Below are 14,322 nucleotides of genomic sequence, written 5' to 3'. Positions count from 1 at the left end.
AAAGAGGCATGTTTACTAGAAAGGGCTCAATGATTTCTACTGTCCTCCATGAGCAATGTTTGGAGTTACACATGGATACAACTCATTTGCAGATTCCCTTTCTTCCCCTACTAGAACACTACCTTAATCTACTTCAGAGAAAATTAAACACGGTTGCTACAGCCATATAGGGACATTTCTGACAACAGTCGATAAAGATAGTAGAAGTAAAGGGTACAAAGCTAAAAAATGCAACTTCCTAATGATATACATACATCCACCTACCTAATTAATGCACAGAAGGCAGGCTCTCATTGAGTTGATGGGAGTGTGTTAATCTTGCTGCTGCTACATGGACTTACGGAAGTGGAAGAACAGATCTGTTACTGTTTTTCATTTTTTTGATGTGGTGAGTTATATTTCATGGGGGATGAAAACCAAATTTTACTTTAGGAACCTTTCTGTTTTACTTGCATTATCACTAGTTTTGACTGCCTCATAGACTGCAGAAAAATTATTAAACAGAGAAATATAAAATACTTAGCTTGAAATACAAGACAAATAAATATATCACATGGGCACTTTTATTGTTCTCTAACAAATGAGTGTGTATTAGCACTCAATATGAAAATCTACAGTACATATGTCACCTCCCCAGGCAGCTTCACCAGCAGCTCCTGAAATCCCTTCATTCCCATGGTGCATGAAGGAGCTCAGAGCTTGGTGACAGCTTACTTTTCTTCTGCTCCCTCTCCACTCCTCAAAGACCATGTTAAACAATTCAGCTCAGAAATTATTTTCCTGCTCTAATTGCTTGACATTTAAGGGCTGACAAGAAAATTTATTTCTTTTCTACCTATTTGTTCAGGACAACTTATTTCCTTTCACTCATATGCAAGCACATAAGCTGTATCTTGGAGGGTTCACTGCTCCAGACCTCTGGAAAAGATTCTCTGCCAGAGAACCAAGTGCCACTGTGCAGAAGAAAGTATTCCTGCCTCGATCACTGCTTTTCTGCTATTGCTACTCATTTTTTTTCCCATGACATGCAGCATCTTTTACCATCTGAGAAATGCCCCTTCAAGTCCATTTGTACTTTTACCCAAGGGAAGAAGCATCCCCCTTTCTTACTATTCTTGCCATGCCACAACTAGAAACCTTTATATCTGATTTCTGCAGAATTTAAGACTGTCAGATGGACCATCATCAGTCTGTTGAAATGTTTTGCAGAGTGAAAACAACTTTTCTTCTGATCAAAACATCTATCAATATGATACAGTCCACTCAGCTGTTGCTATACTTCTGACTTATATTTTGCTTTACTTTTCAAGCGGTGTTTGGTATTGCTTAGTACTATTAACTTTCTGAAGAACAAAACAAATCTTTGTTTTGAAACAAAATTACAAAGGATAAAACTTCTGGGAAAATTTCTTGATCCTGGGTTTGAATTAAGGAATATGGCCAACATTGACCCAATGAAGGTAATTCTTGACCTATAGAAAGTGAAACTGAGCAGTAGGTCATCAGAGTGCAGCAGAAGCCCAGTCAAGAACCCTCTATGATGCTTCATATTGTTTACAAAACTAGATGTTAATTTAGATGGATTTTGTAATAATTTACTGCCTATCTCACTGTAAAGTACAATATTAATGAAAAATAGGGCAAACCTTTAGGTTAGTTTATTTTTGGAAACTTTGTGTCTAGTCTCACAGAACGGGGTGACTTTACAACTGATAAAGCGGAAAATGATGAGCTGGTAGGTTCTCTATAATTAGACAGTCTAACATTTTCCCTCAATTAGAATTCCTGTGATTTTCTTTTTTCAGAAAAAACTCATATTAAACTGCTTGCAGCAGGCTTTCAAAATACAGACAGAGAATTTCTTTTTCCTCATGAAATTCCATTCAAATTTGTCTGTGCAACACATTTTTCAAGATATGTTTTACCTTCTCTTGCTTCCTTCCTCAAGGAAAAATGACACTTTACAAGAACTATCCTTACACAAACCCAGTACTAGGACTGACACCTGTGAAAGCTGCGTCAGGAAGAAATGAGTCTTGGAGCTAGGGGGAGAATGGAAAGGGAAGGAAAGGCACTTAAATGTGGAACTGTGGCCGTGCAGACCTGTCAGAGCAGCTTCCCTTCTGGGGCTTAGGACAGAGCACACAAACATCCCAGTTACAAGAATACAAGGGCAGAAGCACACAACCAGGGCTCTCTGGTCCTACATCTTTGCCCCTCAGACTTCCAGAACACCGGAGTGGAGCCCTGTTTTTCCCAGAGTGGAAGAAAGAGATAAGAAGAGAAACATGGGGCCATGCAGCAATAGCAGCAACCACACAAGCCCAGGCAGTAAACCCCAAGCCATTAGGAGCGAAGGACTCTGGCAAAGAAGGCCTAAGTAAGACACTGCTGTGCAGAACACTTCATGGCATCTCTGTATGGCCAAAGCAAGCACTGCCACTGACCCAGGTGTGACATCTCTGTTGCCTGCACCAATTCCTCCATTTTGACAATTCATTGCACCATATTCAACAGCCACCTTGCAATAAATAGAAAACCTTTGGAAGGAAGGAAGGAAGTTGCAGAGAACACGGAACAGCTCACAAAGGCTGTGGCAGGAAAGTTTTTGAGAGGGCACCCCAGGCAGTACAGCCCCACCATCATGCCAGTGGAATTTAAGTTTTGCTAATGTTTTACATGGGATGCAAATTTTTCTTAAAAAAAAAAAAAAGAAAAAGGCAAAGCATCAAAAACAAAGATGAAAGACTGTTTCATTACATTTTTTGCATAGCAGGAGTATGTGAGCAATGGAGATCAAGCAGAAATATTTATTTTGTTATCATTATTTTATCTTCATTAGTCTGTGACCCCAGTCAGCAAACTTTGTTTAAGGAAGTCTAAGTGAACAGGGTCTGTTTCCTATAAACTCATCTCACATCTCCTGGTCTGGCTTGCATACAGCTCTTTCAGTAACTCCATACCAATCTCTGACACAGAATGTTGTTTACAAATAATTTGAGATAAAACATAAGCCTCTAGGTCTTCACTCAGCTATTTATTTTAAAAGATCTCCTGCTTTTAAAAAGCAATCCTTCATTTCTTATTTCCTGGACATAGACCACCTTTTGGATTTCACTGAAGTGGAGGCTTACCTTGTCTGCAGTTTCTATGTAAGCAACATTTGCAGTGCAGGGTTTTGGACCATGCTAAACCCTGCTGTCATAGAGTAGAAATATAAGCATTGTTTTTTGTGGAGTATTAATCTAGTCAATACCAGATGCAGGTTTTTTGATTTCTTTAATATTTGAAATCAAATGCTAAAAATATTTACAACTTTATTCTAAAAATTAGAAATAGTATAGTACTCATAAGACAAGTACGTCTTCAGAATGAAATAATAAAACAATTTAAATGTTTTCTATAACTTTTAATGGTCAGGTTTGCATGTATATGCATGTGTTGTACCTATAAATGTGAACACAGACTATTAATATAGGTGTTGCTGATTTTTGTACAGATAAACACAAATACATCCCAATATTGTCCTTTCACAGGATACTTGTCCTTTTCTTTGATGAGATCTTACTGTTGGTTTCCAGCAATGAATCAGTGGACAGAAATAGACACAAGCAGTACTAAGTCCAACATACAAACATTCCTTCCAGCACACCCTACCGCACAGGATTTTAAAATTGCTGCCCAGCTATAGATCAAAGAGCACACAACTGCTAACACCTCCCTGATAAGTCTGAGGAACCGACTCCTCTTGAAGCCTCTGTTAGGAGAGATTCCAAGAACATAAAGTGATTGGGAACCAAATATTAGAATTGCATAACAATACTCAAATGAAATATTACTGAACTTGTAACTCTAAAAGGTGTCCAAATAACCCTCTTTTCTCTAAAGAACGAAAGGGGATTCACATGAAGAGAGGGCAGATCTGGGGAACTGCAAAAGGGACATTCTTCCAAGCTAATGGCAAATGCCTTTGGGGTCAGAGATGAGCTTTACTTGAGAGAGAGCCACAGAGCCAAAAGGGATCCTGAGCAGGGGCTGGAGTAGGGGTACAGGGGAAGTACTGCCTCTCTACGATAAGAGACTTTTTCCAATCCCCCTCTCTCTGATCATTAAAAGGAAGACAAAGCAGAGGAATTTCTGGCCCTCAAACCGCCATCTCCCTACTAGGCCTCATGAGCGGTGTCTCCACAGAGTGAGAAGGTGGCAGAAATGGGGAAGCTCTCTGCACACTTAGCCTTGGGTTACTGTGAGCAATGATTGGATGAAACAAAAGCTGGTTTAAAGTCAAAAAAAAGACAACTTGGTTGTGAATGACATACATGCAAACCTGATTTCCATATACAGTTAATTGGCTAAAAAATCTAATTAATAATGAAAATATAAATTAACAAAAACCAGAAACTAAATATGAAACCAGAAGTGAGAGTATGTGACTGATTTTTTTTTAATATAAAGAGAGAGATTATTAATAGTTTTGTGAAGGCAGGTATTAAAAACTGTGTTTTTAGATTATTCAGAACAAGAAAATAAGTAAAATGATAAAATTTGCTGTCACCAAATTGAAATGGAGAACTAGGAGATTAAACTGCATATGAAACTCTCTGTACTAAATAAAATGGCGTCCAGTGATTAAAAAATACTTCTAATTATAAATTAAAAAAAAATATTAAAAGTCTCTGTTATATCATCTACCAATCCAGAAAACAAACCCAAAACTAAGTCACTGCAGCTGTTAATCTGGAATTGAATTTTAAGCTCAGTGATACTTAAAAGATATGTAGCACAATAGGTGAAGGAGAGGCTGAGCATACAGTGGCATCATAAAAAATATTTTCTAAATTCTTGTTATGCAATGAACAGAAAACTGCATGTAATGGTGGCAATTCCATCTCAAAAACAGAAATAGAATAGGAACACATACAGCAAAAAACAACAGAAAGGATTAAAAAGTATGGTATAGCTTCTGTCTGAAGGGCCATGAAATACACGAGAGTTTCCTGTCTGGGAAAGAGAGAATTTAGAACCATATAAAAATCAATACTATCATGAAGAAGGAGAACATTTATTCATTGTACCTTATGCAGCAGGAATTTGCAGAAGTGCAAAGTAGAAATAGAAAGCAGAAATATTAAAATACACCAAAGAATATTTTCTTTGCTTGTCCATGTAAGTAAATAGAAGATAAAATATATAATAAATATACATCATACTGCAAAACATTTCATTTTTTTCTATTTGTTTTTTGTTTGTTATTTCTGATATAAGAAATACAACACAAGAAATTAATCAAGCCATGTACCTGAAATAGTTTTTCTGACTTGATAAGGATTTCCCTGTTCCTTCAGGTATTAATTTCATTATACCTTAACAAACTATTTTCTTTTCTTCTTCACAGATTCTGACATATGTCATATATGCTTATTACAGTTTATTGTCACTGGAAAATGTCTAACACACTTAAGTTTGTAAACATCCTTCTTTTGGAAGATATTTAACATGTTACAAAAACTGATACTGTCCAGCGGCATTATAAGACCTCAATACATTAGACACCACAAAATGTAAAGTCAAGTTGGCAAGTTACTCATTCAGAGACTTCAAAAGTCTTGCTTGTTTTGTGAAAATATTATTGGCTCCTAAGATATGAGCCCAAACTTTGTCAATATGCCTTAATGTATGGCTTTAAAACATAAAACAACATGGAGTTCTTTTATTTTCTCTTCCTCAAAAAGCAGCTGCACTACCAGTGCTCATCATCATACAATGAAGAGCTTTTACTTGTAGCCAACATGTGATTACAGTGGGTTTTAGCTTGGTTGTATTTGTGTTTGGTTCATTTCCAGTGCTGAGCCTCAGATTAGCCAAAGCTCTTCCTCAAGGATGAGAAAGGGGAAATGACTGGATCCAAACTGATCCACTGTTATCCAGGCTTACTAAAGATCTATATAGTTTGCGCCCAATTTAATTATCAAATAAAAACCAATTAAACACTGCATTTAAAATATCCAACTTTATGTTTCTGTCCTATTTTGAATAGCCAACAGTGAAATATTATTTTCTCAAGTATTTATAGCACAATGGTACCACTTTACTGTAATTTTGTTAGTGGCAGGTTAGTAATAATCAGAATTAAAGTCTTTTTAGCAGTTATGAACATCCATCCCCTTTACCACAGTATCATTCCAAAGTGAAAACAGCCATAAAATTTATTACTGCCCACTAAAAAGTAAAAAAGTTTTAAGCAAAAGTAAAAAGGTTTTAAGCATAGACTTTTTAAGAAGAAAATTAGACCCATCTAGCTATTTGGATCTGTGAGTCTGCTGGTCTTAAAAATTTAGTAGTGTGAAGGTTATTATAGATACTATCCTGATTCTATAATTTAAATTTCTTGTTTCTTTGTAATAAAAGTAATCTAAGGTGTAAAGGTTTAAAGTCTTCTTTTTCCATAGGAGGTTTATGTGGAAAATTCATCGCTCTGCTAATCCTCCCCCCCCAAATCATTTGGGCTCTCTATGCCCAGAAAATAGAAAAGATAATATAATTTATAGATTTCTTACACCTCACTCCCTGGTTGAATTGGAAGCATCCTGAAAAGACATCAAATGAGAAAAGTTCATCCCATGGGACATGGCAACCCAGAAAACTGTGGCTCTTATTTTTGGTCCTGAATTAAGGAAATGTTTTTCCACAAATATGTTCCCCCTTCCCCCAAATAGAGGACATTTCATTTTCTTGCCCACTCAAGTGAAAAATGAATAATTTAGCTACAGGAGGTCTTTTTGAAAACAATATAAATTAATCAGATTGTATTCCTGTTGCCTTTTAGATTTAAGGTTCTAATATGTTGTTTTTATTTAAAAAAAATGTTGCTGGTGCTCATTACAGCCATGAGCTATGAAACCTCTGTAGTATGAGGAGCTACGGACAATGACTTTTGGCAACCAGCCTCCTTACTGAATAGTAGGGGTCCTGTTTTCATTCCTAGTGTAGACACTAAAAAATATTTTTGGCATTATTTTGCCTATACTTTGTACTTAAAGAGCTGAAAATTATTTTCTCCCATTGAGAAAGACAAATATTTTATCAGGGAGAGTCTACAGAGAATGACTACTGAAGAGACTGTGCTTTTTGGTGGGAATGAGCCATCAGAAGAATCATTCAGAATCCCATTTTTTTGCACCTGTGAAAAAGTACTGAGAGCAAACTGAGCAAGTATTTATGGAATGTAGCTGAAGATGTGAAAAGCAAAAATTATTCAAAATGGCAGCTGTATACCACTATTTCTTTGAAACTAGAGAGAGAAATAACATATAATGTACACTGAGTGCTTTGTAAATGCACTTGAGGGCCTAATTAAATCCACTTCCTCCAAGGAAGGGAAAGTAAAAATTTAATTTATCCTCCAGATTGGTGAAACTGGGAGGAAAAAGTCAGCATTCAAACCTAACTCTGAAATCAATTATTTTTCATTATAAGATTCCTATTTTGGAATTCAGGAAACCTGTTTGTCAAAGGACTTTTACAGAGTATGTTTTTCTCACCTCTATATCCCCTTTCTCTCTGACTTTCATAGGCATAGTGTGAATACATCTCCTACAGTCAAAAGACATTCTCTGCAGTATTTTCCAGAGTGCCTCAATTCCAAACTCATCAGCTGGTCTCCTGATTTTATAATGATATTCTTCTACTTAGCATCTGTAGCCTGCCTGGAAAGATATGCTCAGCCCTGGAAATTGCTGTTTCTGAGTACATAACTACAGGAAAAATAAAACAGATGACTTGTGAGCTTAGATGGAGATTTTCCCTTGATTTTAAAACTGATTCAGATCTATTTCCTTTACTGCCTACCAATTCTCTCACAACATGCAAAAGCTTTTAAAAAATCTTAATATCCAGTATGGTATACCCAATTAAGCTGACAGTGACTCAATGTGTGGAAGTTGTTAGTGACATCTGAACATAGGTATTTGATGGCACTAGAGTGTAAAATTGTTTCTGTATATGGAATCCTCAAAACCCAGATTTTGCTGTGGAGGATACAACTCTTAGAAACTGTCCTTTCAGAAAAAGCTTCTCATTGTAGTCATTATTGAAAGCTACCAACTTTCTCTGATAAAACAGTCTTAACTGAAGAGAAACAATTCAAGCAAAACGAAAAGGCATATCTCAATTTAGCTGCAGACAAAAAAATGTGTAATGAATTTAACAGTACAACTTCTAGTATGTTGAGCCTCTCAGGACTGCTAAGAATTGGACTGTTAAGTGCTCCAGACTGAAAAAGTGAATCCAAAGTAAGTTCTCCTCGCCCTTTACATGTCTGTGTCATTTACGAGAAAATTCATGAGCAGGTCAAAAAAGGTTGATATTTTGTGATAGTCTTAGCAAAGATGCTAGTAATACAATACTAAGGTTATGAAAGCTCGTTAATAAGGTGCAGCTTTAATAATGTAACCCCAATTCCTTTGGCCTGGCATATTTGTCACTGGTTCCTCTTGCTCCTTCCATCTTCTCTTAGCTCCTTTAGCAGAACAATACATTGCAACAATCCTCCATTCTACTCCAGATTTTCCTCACTTCTTAGTCTAATGATATTTATTTCAAACTCACCACCGACTCCCTTTTATCCCAAAATTTTTTATCAAGAGGTGAACTTTCCACAAGTACCACGATCAACTTGGAACATTTATTTGTTCTAGCATTAAAGACAATTTCTAGTGGTTTAATCCTATTGTGAAACTCTCACCAATAAGACCTATCTACCCAGAAACTCTACAAGTGATAAAGAGTGAGCAAGAGGGTGGGAGAACCAATGGAAATTCATAGGTAAGAAAATTAATTGTAAAATTTCCTAATGTTCAAGGGCATTTAATCTAAAGCTAATAGATTTTGAATGGAATAACCATCAGGAAGTATCAAAAATCACTGTAAGAAAAAGAAGAGCCTAGATAAAAGTGAAGGGTAGAAGTAAAGAGCACACAGTATGAGTGAAATTGGTTTTAATGATACACACAGCCTAAACAAACTCTGTATTTGGGATGTGACTGATGTAAAATACACCAAAGATAAAACTCTGGGCATTTCTTATCTCAACATAAGTGATTTTTCTCATTAAAGGGAAACAAGCAACTATGGAAATAATGGATTTGAAATTATCTACCAACAGACTATTCTTAAATAAATAATACCTGAAAGCGTCAACAAATATCAATGGTGAAATATTAAACATTGTGAAATTCAATATCAGTAGTTATTAAAATGAAATAATCACATATGACATACATAGGATTGACATGTAAAAATTCTAGATAATTTTTGTTTGAGGTATAATTTATGCATATATACATGCATTTGTATACATGTATATATACATAAGCACACACACATATATTAAAAATACACCTGTGAATCCAGCCAGTCTTAAAGTCCTTACTAAGAATTCACAGTGATCATCCTCTTTGGATGACATATTTAAAGACCTAGTGGACAAGGACCTGAGCAACCGGCTCTAGTTGAGCCCACTTTGAATAACATGTTGGATCAGAGACCTCCAGAGGCTCTCTCCAAATAGGAAAGAAATCAAGATCTGACACTTCTGGATATGCTATTTCAATTGCTCTGGCCCTTATGTTACTCTGGTTTTGTCTTTTTGCTTTTTATTTTGTAAAAAGAACAGAAGACCAACAACCCACCCTGCTTTATTTGTTTCTCCAGACAAAAAAAAAAAAAAAAGGAAAATGGAACCAGATGAATAAAAGAAAAGAGGAGAATACTGTAAAATATAGCTTCTTTTTGAGAAAAGAGGAAAACATTTGTAAATTCTCTTCCTCCTTCTGCTACTGCTGTCCTCAGGGAAGCTTTATAACAAAGAAGATACATTCCAGCAACAAAATTAATGTTAAGAACAACAGAAAACTATTATATAAAATGTGGCTTAATTCTTCTAACAATCAAGAAAAATAAAATTAAGTAACTTTTGAGACTTAATGAAAAAGCCAAAAGGGGAATCCTTAGATTGCTCCATCACCTAAGGAACAACTTTTGAATTGATTTTTAGCCCAGCACTTTAAAAGAATTACTCTAAGCCTTGCCTATTTAAAAACTGCATAGACAGGTTGTTGTCTTTACTTTTAATTTTCTTTTAGGAGGGATTGCTTTGTGTTACAGAGGTGTTTGTAATTAGGCCTAAATATAAAAATTTTGTTCTGAGTATGGCATTTGACATGAAGGTCAACAGGTACAAGTTAAAAAGAAAATTAGTTTTCAGGCACATAAATTTATGTGAAGAAAAGCTATTTGAATAATTCCTATTACATGGATGTAACCATTTGATTTAATTTTTCTCAAGGTTGCAGACATAAATTCATTACTTCCTTCAAGGGAGTCATTTGATCCAACTACTTGGGCTATTTTCTTGTTTCACACAAAGAACTTTAAGATTCCTGAAGGAATACAGCAAGGTCAAAAAACTCTAGATGCTCATTTTCCATGTTCATTGTTGCTATATATCTATAAAATAATTTTCAGAGGTTTTTTAGACTGTAACTTTTCTGTGAATCCTTTTTCTTGAACAAACATATCTTAAAAATCCAAACAAGGTAAGCATAACAGAGAAATCAGACTAAGTAGAACCAGGAGCTGAATAGTGATTTGTCTCCAGGACTTTCATTTAAACCTTCTAAATCAAAAATGCAGGCATTTATCAATGTTATATTTTCTTATGGTCTACAAGAAACTTCAGAGTTTAAAGAGAAAATACTTTCTGGGTTCTCTTCTGTTGTCCACCCTGTAGTTCAACTGCCTCAGGTGTCAAGTATTTGCATCTGCAAGTGAGGTCAGATGAGGTCATTATATGCTTTAAACCCAGAAGTGGTGCTGCAGAAGATAACTGCTTAAGAGGGAAAATTTTCTCCTGTTTAACTGGAGCACTCACTAATACTAAATACGTGCACTTATACTTGCAGCAGCAAGCATGGGAACACAGTGCAGTAAAAGCCACTAAAGCCAAATCCTTTGAGACATCAATGTTCCAGCAGAAATTTCACAAGGATGACAAAAAGACTCAGTCAAATTCCTCTCAACTTCCCAGTCCCACCACTTTCAGCTCACAGCTCTCCCAAACCAGAACACTGGAGTAGACTTGTCCATAAGGAAATATGAAATTGTGATATTAAAATTCACCCCAGAATATACTCAGGAACAATTTACTGCCTATTGGTTGTTTCCTGTCCAGTTAAGATGCATTCTCTTTACAACTCAGAGCCAATTCTGAACACCCTGAACAATTTTTTTCCTCCAAATGGCAGTAAAGTGTACAATTCTCAGTCTATAGCAGAGGAGATATTTGACCCCATTCTGGAATATCCTTATGTCTTTTCACACCACAAAGTCATTTCCTTCCACAACAATCATTTGGAAGAATACTAAAAGCAAAGTTAAAATATTATTGAAATAGATGAACAGATGACTTCCCTTTAGTTACCAATCTGAGAGAGAGGGAGAAAGAGAGAAAGAGAGAAAGGGAGAGAGAAGGCAACAATTTTCAGGAAGACAAAGAATACTATGCAGATTCACATAAAAAAATGCTTCTCATATCCAGAACAAATTAATAATTAAATCACATCTTTACATAAAATACAAATGCAGTCATATATCAGTGAAAGATACTATCCTGATTTTCTCCATAAACTCTTTAACAGCAGATTCTTGTTATTTTTATTAGTTACATGTTTACTAGCTTAAGAAGAAAAAAAGAGTAAATCCATGCATCCTCCCAAAAATTATAGTCAGCTGACATTTACTGAATCTTACTTTACCTCTTCTAAATGCTAGCACAGCATACAGCAACTTCTGTATCTAATAAGGCATTACTAAAAATGCAATTTAGCTAAAGCCAACAAATAAACCTTGGAATTTCAGATTTAGAGTATACACCTTTAAGACTGTACTGCCACTTCTATTGCAAATTTCATCTAGGACTGAGAAAAGGCTAGAGACCTAGCCCAGCGAGGTATAACTGATCTATCTACCTAAAACACTCCTCATTATCATTACTGCTGCAGTGGAGAGAGGGGAAGGTGGGGAGAGAGAAAAAAAAACATAGCCCTAAATGCCCTCCCTGTTGTTAAATGAGGTGAAAAAACCCAAATCACTCACACCTAACTTTCCAATTTAATGTACATTAAAAAATATGCAAGCAATACCATACAGCTTTATTTCTATAAGAATGCAAATAAAGTTCAGCATTTCAAGCATATTTTTAAAAGATGAAGAAAAACGTACAGAAATTTTTTTATAGGTCTGGCATATTTGATAAACAGAGTTGTCACAGTTTACAACTAAATGTATATTTTTAAAGATTATAAATTTTTTTACCTCTCTTTCTAGTGCTGAGATCCTGAACGCAGAACACTCCAGTGCTGGATACTGCTTGTTCCTTTCCTGAGGTTTTTCTTACCTTCTTTTATTTTTTTCCTTTTTTTTCTTTTTTTTAAAAAAAAAAAAACCAAAAACAATTTTTTTTTTATAGTTAAAAGTACAGAGAGATTCCAAGACAGCCTTACCTAGATGAAGAGAATCAGGAATTCAGACATGACCTCCCTAAAATCTTTGGCCATTAAAAGAAAAAAAAGCCCAAACAACAAAACGAAGAAGCAAACAAACAAACAAAAGAGCCCAGTCCCAGCTAGCTCCTGCTAGCATAAAAGTTCAGATTTCGCTACTGAGATCATTGCTCTATTCTGAGCAGTTTTGCTCAATGTGTGATTCTAACAAAAACACCCTCTGCAGCTGGAGGGAGCCTTAGCTAAGCACGAGCCTGTCAAGCTTTTCCCAGTGACTTCTGTCTACTAAATTCAGACTGATGTTTTGTGAAAGGGGGCCTCAACAACCAGGCCCAGATTGCCTGAAAAGTATTTCCTGCCTTTGAGAGAGAGAGGGAGAGAGACAGCGAGCCTGCCTGCCTGCGCCAGGGAGAGAGCACAGAAATGGAGGGAAAAGAAAACGTCAAGACTGAGTGTTTCAAGGCAGTCAGCTTCATACACTGCTGGGCTATTTCTGCCCAAGAAAAAAATCTGCACTACAGCTACATAATGTAAAAATGTATTTAAACCTCTCCCTCCTAGATTTTTCTTTTAAAAAAATACTTTATGCTTCTCTAACGCTCATGCAAAGGTAGCAGTTATCCAGAACAACACAAGAACATTTCTGAAACACCTGGTCTTTGACGTCAGGTAGTGAGAAACATGGTCTAAACTTAACACACCACAGTGACAAAAGGTCTAGTACTACTCTGTCGAACAAATATCCACAGTTAGGCAGATTCCATTTAAAGAAAAATGCTAAAATTGCATTCCTACTCAAGAGAATAAGCAGGATCTTAGAAAACAAATGCTATAGTTTAAACACAGTCATGTTGCAGGCAGTGGAATATGTTGCTTTACCTCTATTGAGAATCCTCCAGAGTCACACAAATCCAGCTCTGCAAAAGCAAAAGGACAGACTCCATCTTGATCATATTAGTATTTTGCTGACATAAAACACTTGTAACTACTTCGTTCCAGTTTGACAGGGTGCCTGAATCATGTCTTCAGAGTAACCCACAGCATCTACATCCTTTGCTCTATACAAATTTAGTGACTATCGTCTGTTTATCTTTTCTGCTTTCTTCTGCCTTCTCTGAACGACTTCCTCTTAGCTGTTCCAGCCTGAGAACTTGGATTACCATTTGGTTTTGATTAAAACCAGACGGACAGCTCCGTGGAAGTTTGAGGGTAAGCTAATGGAAATTACTAGTATGGCTTTAATTAGTGTATTTATTAGTAATAAATATTAGCTATTCACATAACAAATTCTACTAATAAACACATGCAAACCCCCACCTTTGGCCACTGGTTTCATATTTAGGTGAAATAACTTACTTAGTATTTATTTTATTTAAGTCAGTGTGACTCATAATAGTAATCAACATGTATAATTTTAAATTTTTTTTACACTTAAGACAGAAAGTAGTGCTGTTGCTAAGTTTATTCATCTTACCAAGTGGGTCAGTCATACATCACACTCTCTGATGACACCTTCAGCTGGTGTAAACTTTCTTTATTGATTATTAAAAACTAGGTCTGAGTAAATGATTTTATGGTTATTGATCAGGTTATTCATTGGAAACTTTGGCCTTTGTCTGGCTTTGAGAGGGAGCTACAGAGGTAACACATTGCAGATGTTTTTGCACACAAAATAAGTCTGGACATTTACTGACCAGAAAGTCTGCATTCAGCAGGCCTGCCACACTGGGACAGGATATTTATTCTGAAAGGAGATAGAAGA

At 35.9% G+C, this 14,322-nt stretch overlaps 1 protein-coding gene across 1 annotated transcript in view; it reads right to left on the bottom strand.

Moving 5' to 3' along the window:
- DLC1 (DLC1 Rho GTPase activating protein) overlaps positions 1-12,635 on the bottom strand; it is a 215,364-nt gene extending 202,729 nt beyond the window's left edge. Inside the window, exon 1 of the mRNA XM_071432311.1 lies at positions 12,373-12,635. The gene's annotated coding sequence lies outside the window, so the exon portion shown is untranslated. The remainder of the gene's footprint in view (positions 1-12,372) is intronic.
- Between the last annotated feature and the right edge of the window lie 1,687 nt (positions 12,636-14,322).

The sequence above is a fragment of the Agelaius tricolor genome, unplaced genomic scaffold (genome assembly GCF_023055355.1).
Source record: "Agelaius tricolor isolate 1412-34295 unplaced genomic scaffold, bAgeTri1.0.p SCAF_8, whole genome shotgun sequence".
Classification (NCBI taxonomy): domain Eukaryota; kingdom Metazoa; phylum Chordata; class Aves; order Passeriformes; family Icteridae; genus Agelaius; species Agelaius tricolor.
The sequence above is the reverse complement of the archived record's forward strand: the minus strand, read 5'-3'. Positions and strand labels throughout refer to the sequence as shown.